Source organism: Ammodytes marinus (genome assembly GCF_949987685.1).
Source record: "Ammodytes marinus genome assembly, chromosome: 1".
NCBI classification, from domain to species: domain Eukaryota; kingdom Metazoa; phylum Chordata; class Actinopteri; order Uranoscopiformes; family Ammodytidae; genus Ammodytes; species Ammodytes marinus.
This window is the reverse complement of record NC_137230.1, coordinates 1534855-1544103: the sequence shown is the minus strand read 5'-3', so window position 1 is coordinate 1544103 and position 9249 is coordinate 1534855. Positions and strand designations below refer to the sequence as shown.

The 9249-nt window shown below is 39.1% G+C and overlaps 1 long non-coding RNA gene across 1 annotated transcript; it reads right to left on the bottom strand.

Moving 5' to 3' along the window:
• Positions 1-680: 680 nt before the first annotated feature.
• Positions 681-4171, bottom strand: LOC307252181. The gene is made up of 5 exons (XR_013844924.1): positions 3914-4171; positions 3525-3613; positions 1576-1740; positions 1141-1336; positions 681-749 (listed from the first exon to the last, which is right to left on the bottom strand). It is a non-coding gene; the product is annotated as an uncharacterized lncRNA (long non-coding RNA).
• Between the last annotated feature and the right edge of the window lie 5078 nt (positions 4172-9249).

Below are 9249 nucleotides of genomic sequence, written 5' to 3'. Positions count from 1 at the left end.
TATACTGAGATGCCTACCATGAACACACAATAGCCTACCTATTAGAGGACAATACAAAACTGTATTCAATAAATACAACTAATAATCATGTATTACTTTACAGGCAAGAATTCAAAGACTAAATCTACAAATGTTGCATCATCTGCTCCAGCTCTGCTTGACATGCGACCCCAGCCTCATGTTGGACCGGCTAACATTGGCATCAGCAGATCCTCCTCCATCGGGCCCTCAAAAGACAGATAAACCCACCTGGTGCGTCTGCCACAGCTGCAGAGAAGTGCCAACAGATGTGGAGCGCAAGTGCTGTGGTCATACCTAGTTGCTGAGTGTAGAAAATAAGAGGCCGCTTCCCAGATCCACATGGACAATTCAAAGGATTTATACCCAACAGGTTGCAATAAACAAATAGTTTAATTGTATCTGTACTTATAAGTTATTTATTTCAATGTACATAGTTGTATATTTCTATTTATTCCCGGAGGAACTGAAGATACTTAGTCCTTTTGTTTCTATATTATGTTTGAATAAAACATTTAAATTACTTCTAATTTTTGTTATTATTACGGATATCAAGACATAACATTTATCATCTCTGTAAATGTTGCACAAAATAATTACAACCGATGTTGTGTGACAATATTTTTTTTTTAATTCAATATAAACATGGTCATAAACTTTGTCCAGGGGTCCAGTTTTCGCAGACAGGTCTGGTTCTGCACACGGCTGCATCAGCTGTGGCAGTGACTGTCCTTAGGAGAGAATATCAGAAGACACACACAATGAATAACAGTATTAGGGGTTTTACAAAGAGCTGCAGAGAAAAGCTTTCATGACATGTGGTTTATCCTAGCACTTTGATTGCATAGAGAAGCGCTATAAAAATCCAATCCATTATTATTATTATTATTATTATTATTATTATTATTATTATTATTATTATTATTATTATTGTTGTTCTTCAGATAATAGGTTGACCAGCACTTCTGGATCTGTAATATTATACCTCATGATGGTTGGTGGAACCCGGACAAATCTTTACACTTTGGCATTCCTTAGACCAGAGCTAAATGGATTTTCATATGCTGTGTTACATAGCAAAGTTAAAAATGTATGCTCATACAATAATGTAAGTATACTAACCTAGTCCTTTGCTTAGTTGAGTCTGCAACAGCTTCTGGTTGGTTGGTGCAGGGACACCCAACAGAAGCCCCCAAACCCAGACAAATTCTCCTGGAGAATTTCACCCTGGAGGTCTATGATGTAGCGGTAGTCCTTCTCTTCCTTCAGTGTGTACAGGCTCCACTTCCTGGACTTTTTATTGTACACTTTTCCATACCTGGCATAAGAAAAAGTATTGTAAGTTTAGTGATGCATTCATTTTACCTGACAATGTATAGTATTTTGAATTTCCACATAAAAGGGTTATCTTACAGCTGTACCCTGTATTATGTTCTTTTTATATATTTTTAAAAAAGTATATAAATATAGGTTCACTTGTTTGTTACAGCATTATTTTGCCTTGACGTGGAAGTTCATTGACCAAAATGCATGGGAATTACTTATAATAAAACGTACTGAATAGAGCCGTCAGCCTTTCTCCTGGCTGGTCTGTGCACATGGTGGTTGTAGTCAAGGCCAGCCAGCATGACTTGAGCTGCATACACTGGTGGGGAGAAGCTGAAGCGCTTGCTTGCGTACATCAGAATGTGATTATGGAATGACTCCAGCTCTGCAGTTGACCTAAGAGGCATCATTGTTGAAAAAAACGTTGAATTTTTTTTTAACAAAAAGTGGCATGTCCAAAATTATTCATACCCTTCTCAATAATCAGTAGAAAAGCCTTTCTTTGCTATTACAGCAATCAAACGCTTCCTATAATTGCTGACCAGCTTTTAGTATGTCTCCACTAGTATTTTTTTCATCTTTAGCAATGAGCTCCAACTCTCAACCCAACTTTTCCACAATGATGCCTCTTGTACAATGTCTTATTATCTTTTGGGAGAAGCCTGTGTCATTTCCAATCAAGAAAAAGCTTGCTGGTTTCATAAAAGTAACTTAAAGTCAAAATTTGCCAGGGGGGGTATGAATAATTTCGGTTTTGACTGTGTATACATTATATAGGGGAGCTTTTACAGGAGGACAATTCCAGGCAGGATACCCAAAGATGGTTAAAAATTAATGTTGGCATGTTTGTTTCTCTTTCCCCCCATATACACAGAGTATACACTAACTGACATTGTCTATACCCACTGTCTGTGTAATAGATTGATTTTTATTATCATTAGGTATGGTAATCTATTATTAGAAAATCTCCGGGAAAATGTATAATGTTAGAAATGTGTAATGTTAGAGATTAAATCTCTGTGATCGACTTATAAATCTATTAGATCTGTTATCGTTTAGTAATGGCTGCTTAATCGAGTACGGAAGGGGGGGTGTCACTACACGATCTGAGGAGCCTGCACGATATGAGGTGCGCGTGCGCAAAATGGCCGCCATCATTGACAGCCCGCTTAGTTCAAAGTGTTTTGGAGAGCCACAGACTGCACTAAAAACAGATTGTAACTTACTCAATTCTGAACCGATTTTCATGACATTTAGTTTGTTATGAAGATAGAACAGTTAGTCATGCTACTGATGACGTGTTGGAATTAAATTCAGTTACGGGGCCGCTAACCCACGGACTTTGTGTGTGTGTGTGTGTTTGTGCTCACGGGGAACTTTAGGAGGGGGCGGGGGTGAGGACACTGACGTGTGTTGCCTAGGCGACTGCGGGCTTTCCAAGATGGCGGCCGTTCTGCGCATGCGGTCCTCATATCGTGCAGGCTCCTCAGATCGTGTAGTGACAGGGGGCTCTTGGCCACATGCCTCATTCTTGTCATGCTACGACAGAGAGCGCACGTTTCAAGAGTCATTTATTTTCCCCTTTTCAGGTACAATTGAAAATGACTATGTAGGGTCTTAAATGTTTAGAATAGGTTTATGATATGTTTAATTAACGTTTCGCTTATATTGTTACCGAATTTGTATGTTTGGAGTGTTGTTTGTTTTGTTTGCTGGAAATTGTATTTGCTAGCTTGAATGGTTTAGCTGCTGTTCCGCCACGGCCACTAGAGTGCGCCATGAGACCACGGTTGAGTTTCGTCAATGCAAAACACATTGTGATTAAATAGGAAATGTTAAAATGCTTATCTAGGCTTGATTATTATATGTGTTTATTTACTATTATACATGGTAACTCTTTAGAGAGATAAATTACAGAAGTTGTATATTTTCTGCACTTTGTTGTTTAGTGTTTTTAGGGCATTGTGTGTGAAACTTTTTGAATTCAATACAATTCTTGTCATGCTACGACAGAGAGCGCACGTTTCAAGAGTCATTTATTTTCCCCTTTTCAGGGTACTACATCTGCGCATATATTTGATACCTATATCATTTATAACGCATTGTCTAGGCCTATGTATCATAGAGAACAGTATTGTAGCATAGCACACATATTCACTTCTATATCAAGTTTTACTCACCGAGAGACTCTGGATAAATACTTGTGGAGGAGGAGGTGGTCTCATCGATCGGTGTTTCAAGTGTTGAGGAATTAGCCTTGTTGTCATAACTATAAAACAATAATTAAAAAAAGAAAAACATACACTGCATCAGCACATTTTGAAAAAGCCAATACTAAAATGACACATGTTCAGACGCTGACGACCACATAACATTAGACTAATAATATAGTTAGAAAGGAACATTATTGGCAACGTTAGCTAATGCAGCTTGTAATGTGCCTACTAGCCTAGAACGACTGGGGAGCTAACGTTAGCATCGGGCTAATATGGCTAACGCAACATAAATAGCTTCCTTGGCTAAACTTGGCCATAACACACATTTTACAGGAAACAAAACAAAGGCTTACCTGTCCAACAAGAGAAAGACGGCAACCATTGCGTCACTTTCCAAGCCATACAGCATCCTCAGCTGTCGCCATCACTGAACAGTGATTCCAATGTTGACTCGCGTTTGTCCACCTCGAGCTGTATGTAACTGCTCTTTTCTTGATGTCTTTCTTTCTTTTCTTTGCCTTTTGTAAATGGTGAGCAGGTGCAAGTAACGGTGGCAGTGGTAACTTCTGTCTAGGTTTCTCTTCCATTGTGCAGGCTAGGTCTAGTCCACTGTCATGCACTACTATCCATGACTTCTTCTTCTTCTTCTTCTTCTTGTATAATGTTTTTTGGAGGTTGGCAAACAACTTTTAGATGCATTACCGCCATCTACTGGTAAGGAGTGTGGTATAATTGACAACCTCGCTTCAAAAATAAAAATAAAATAAAATAAAAAAATAATAATACTACTTCAAATAAGAAGCTATATTTTCACAAACAAATTGGTAACCCTAAGAAAATGAAATAGAACTTGATGACATTTTTTGGACTTCTTTTGTAAAATATCTATTAAATCAAAACTTACTTTTTCTTTTATGAATTTTTCCCTCATCTGCCTTCTGTCTTCCTCATACCTCACACACTGCATTACCACATGTTCTACTGTCTCTTCTTGCCCACATTCACACCTGCCCGTCTCGTGTTTTCCCACCAAAAACAGTGTACTGTTCAGACCAGTGTGCCCAAACCTCAGTCGTGATAGGACCGACTCCTCTCTTCTGTTCTTCCCTCCACAACTCATTTCTCCCACTTGCCTCTGGATTCTGTAAAACCATCTTCCTTTCCGCTCTTCCTCCCACTGCTTTTGCCATTTCCTAATCAGTACTTGCTTAATAATGCCTTTAATTTCAGTTTTACCTATATTTATACTTATATCAATTGTGCTTTTTCTGGTAGCATCTTTTGCCAGCTTATCTGCCATTTCATTTCCTCTTATCCCAATGTGCGCTGGAACCCATAAAAAAACCACTATAAGCCCCATCATTTGTGTTCTGTATAATGTTTGTTGAACCTCAATCAGAATATCTGGTCTGCTTTCGGAGCAGTTGTATTGTAGGCTTTTTAATGCTGAACTGGAGTCTGAGCAAATCACTGACCTTAATGGCCTGTTGTCCTCCACCCACTGTACTGCCAACAGTATTGCCAGCAGTTCCCCTGTATATACTGAAACCTCATTATTAACCCTCTTCCCTATTTTCACTTGAAATTCCGGTACACTAAAAGCTACCCCTACTTTACTAACTGAGTCCTTCGACGCATCTGTATAAATTTGAACATATTATAAAATTTGTCTATGTACTCCTGTATTATTTGTTTATTTCTGCTTTTGTTTTCTAATAATGACACATCAACTGTAGCATCCGGCAAAATCCACGGCGGAATTATAGGCATCGGTGTTATTTATTGCTGTTGGGGTGTAAAAAACACTTTTCACAACATATTAAAAAGTGCATATTGCAGATAATTGTATAGTATAGCTTTAAGAGGGATTAAGAATAGAATGTTTGGAGCACAATTATCCCCTGAAATTTAATTTTATCATTATTATGTCAAATATATGACACTTGTTATCTTCTCATGACGTCCAAAACAGTGTGTCCACAGAGAGGGTTTCAATCTTTCATATGCAATAAAACCTATTAAAAATTTACTTTAATGATTAAAAAGTGCTTTTTTCATCAAAAGCAACACTAAATAACCTCTGAAAAACTGTTTTTCTTCAACAAATTCATGTTTTATATGGTTTCAAAGTGGTGTGACACTTTTTGTCACCACCGTCAGACCAGTGTTAATTTCGTTGACTAAGACTATGACGAAAAATATTCGTCAACTAACCTTTTTCACGGACGTAAACTAAATAAAAACTAAATAAAAAGGCAGATATGATGACGAAGACTGAGACTAATATAACTGACACTATAGTCTACGAATAGGAACGAGATGAAACTATTAGGGCGGGACGAATGGAGAAGAGATCCAATCAGAACTACTGTTTTTGTGGGACAAGTTGGGAAGAAATCCAATCGGTGCAAAGCAGCGAATGCAACCCTGTGTCGGTGAAAATCGACGGGAGCCAGTGTGAGCGGGTGGAGTGAGCCGCTGTGCAGAAAAACTCTGTGGTTTAATGGACAAAAATGATAGTCAGGGATATCCTGCCAGTTAACGTTGTCTAGGGGAACGGCTAAGTTCCGCTATCTGTTTGTAGTAGGCTATGTCTCGAGCTTGAATACACAGAGCCATGTCCCCAAACTGACTGCGAAACTATATAGGAAATGAACTGTGAAACTGCCGCCTCCCTCCGTTAGTTTCTGTTTTCACCCGAGTAAGTTACAATCAACTCCAACGCATGGACAGCGTTCAATTAAAACCTCTAATTTTATTATCAAAAAGGCTTTGATGATGCAAAAGTCCGAACACAAACAGCTGCAGCAGTGTTGCTTAAAGGAAAGCGCAGTTGCTCAGTTTTATCAGCACCTCAACTGCATGCTGCTGCTGCCCAGGGGCGGCCTTAACGATATCGGGGCCCGTTTCAAGACCTAGTGTGGGGCCCCCCACTTTTTTTAAATATTTTCTTTATTTTAATTTTTTTATAAGTAATGCTTGTGTATGCTCCCCGCAAAAAGAAAAAATATTGTGGAATCCTGTTGGTTCATAGACAGATCATGAGATAATGGGCCCCCGGGCACAGGCTCTTAAAGCCCCCCCTCCCCCCATCCAGTCAGGTACACTGATTTTATGTGAGATTATTACGAATGAAATAGAATACATGTTTTGTATTACAACCATTAAATCTGTCTCTATATTGCATATTCAAAACGTAATACCATTCAATGAAGAAAAAAAAACTTAGTCGACTAAGCCCGCTGTATATTTAGTCAACTCAATCAGCTTATATTTAGTTGACTAAAACTAAAACTAGACTAAGACTAAAATATTTCGGATGACTAGAATAGGACTAAGACTAAATGGTGTGATATTCAAAAGACTAAGACTAAATCAGAATTTGCTGCCAAAATTAACACTGCGTCAGACAATCCATTAAAATGTAAGAAAATCAGACAAAATAAGGGGCAGCTGTCACTATGAAGGATCTCTTGTCACATTCTACCTCTGCAGAGTACATTAGAGTCAGACAGGCTCTGATAAGTGTTGTAGTTTTAGAATATTTTACATTCCAAATCTTGAAAGTCCTGCGTCACAACCATGATACTTCAACAATGACTTACAATTTCTGAAGAAGTTATTTGAAATGTTTCCATAATTTTATTTTCCTGAAGTAGTTCATACTAGCACCCATCATCAACAGAAAACCAGATGGCTACTAGAAAAACTCAATTTGTTCTGTTTAAGAAACGTTAAATAATTATGTCAACACCGTCTGAAAAAAATTATATTCATATAGATTTAGAAAAAAAATGTTGTGGCCTCTGTCAGTCTTGGTGAATATTTGTGATCACTATATATATCTCATGGGTCTAGCATAAATTGAAGGAAAATGTATTTGTGTTTTTGGTGTCTGACGTGTTGACACAAAATAAGGAATGGCAAGCTAAAAAGCCCATTTTGATAAGGAATGGCAAGGTAAAAAGCCCATTTTGATGAAAAGGACAAAAGATGTAGGCCTACACAAAGCTTCGTTGCTTCATTCATCTTCTACCTCAACATTTACTTTTTATCATCGTCCTGGCCACTTGGGACCCTTAACAAACTGATGTATTTTACTGTCTACTAGCTCCCTAGCCGGTGGAAACTGTGTCTTGTTATTATTCACCGCTAGGTGAACGCCGGCAGTAAAACAAAAAGAAGAAGAAATTTCGTGTTCCGGTGGAGCTCCGCTGCCCCATGGGTCTGCAAATAGGTGCCTCTCACTTAAAGGGGCACTGTGTAATGTGACATCGTCAAGAAAGTTCTAGAATGCAACGCTACCTGGTTAACCCCACCCCTTTTGAATAATAACAGAAGCTACAGTGGCCTTCAAGGACAAGAACCATTCTAAATTCTAAACAATGCACCTGATGACATTCCAAAAACATGGATTCCTCCATACGACTTGCCCGCTCAATGGACAAAATGTAACATTATTATTTGCTCAGGAGGATAATTCAGATTATTGGCAGAGGGGATTTTACACCAATGAGGACATATATATGAATGAGGATATTGATTTTAGCTAATAAATTACTTAAAATGTTACACAGTGTCCCTTTAACTGTGTTAATGTTAGGAGCTGTCTCCTTCCGGTTATTGCCTTTGGGGAAGTTGATTAGACGCTAGAACCGCCGCACAAGCACAGATCCAGAGCACACATCTTTCACCAGCCAAAGTAGCGGGTGGACTCAATAACTTACTTGCCTAAGACTATATTTACTCGCACTCGGATAGTGTTAATGTAGAGCCCTCTAAGCAGTGTTGTGCAGCGCACCTCTGTGTTTCAAAGAGACAGCATCTGCTAATTAGCAAGCTGTCGCACTAGTGTGAGTGGACTCGTATTCATCATCGCACGTGATAAATTTTAGTAGCAAATGCGATCAAAACTGTCGCACTGTACAGCCCTGGCCGTGTGGGGGACCCAGCAAACAAGTGGAGGAATGAAAGCATATTAATGTGTAAGAATGGCCCAGTCAAAGTCCAGACCTAAATCCAATTGAAAATAGCTGGAAAGACTTGAAAATTGTTGTTCACAGATGCTCTCCATCCAATCCGACTGTGCTTGAGCTATTTTGCAAAGAAGAATGGGCAAAAATGTCTCTAGATGTGCAAAGCTGGTAGAGACATACCCCAAAAGACTTGCAGCTGTAATTGCAGCGAAAGGTGGTTCTACAAAGTATTGACTCGGAAAACAGTGTATTATTTTCATTCCACTTCACAATTATGCACCACTTGGTGTTGGTCTATCACAGGAGTTTTCAAAGTGTGAGGGAGTGAGCCCCCCCTCAGAGAACAAATTTCAGCGTCCCCCCCCTCATTTTGGATCATTTCCACCAACCGGCCCCCATTCAAAACTAATTGAATAGCCCTGCTGTAGGGTATTTTCCTGGCCCTCTTTTTCTTCCTTTTGGTTCTGTGAAACCTCTCCTCAACATTGTGTTTTTCTTGCTCAGCCTTTAGTTGCTCCCAACTCTTGGTCCAATTCAAATAATTTGGACTCCTGCAGCTGCATATTTAATGCTGTGTTATCCATCTGCACAGCGTGGATCTCCCCTCCGAGATTTTTCAAATGCCATTTGCAGAGAAGGAACATCAGATTGCTCTGTAGGATGCTGAACTGGATCGCTGGAATGTGGTAGTGATGAGTTGGTCTGAGAAGTGG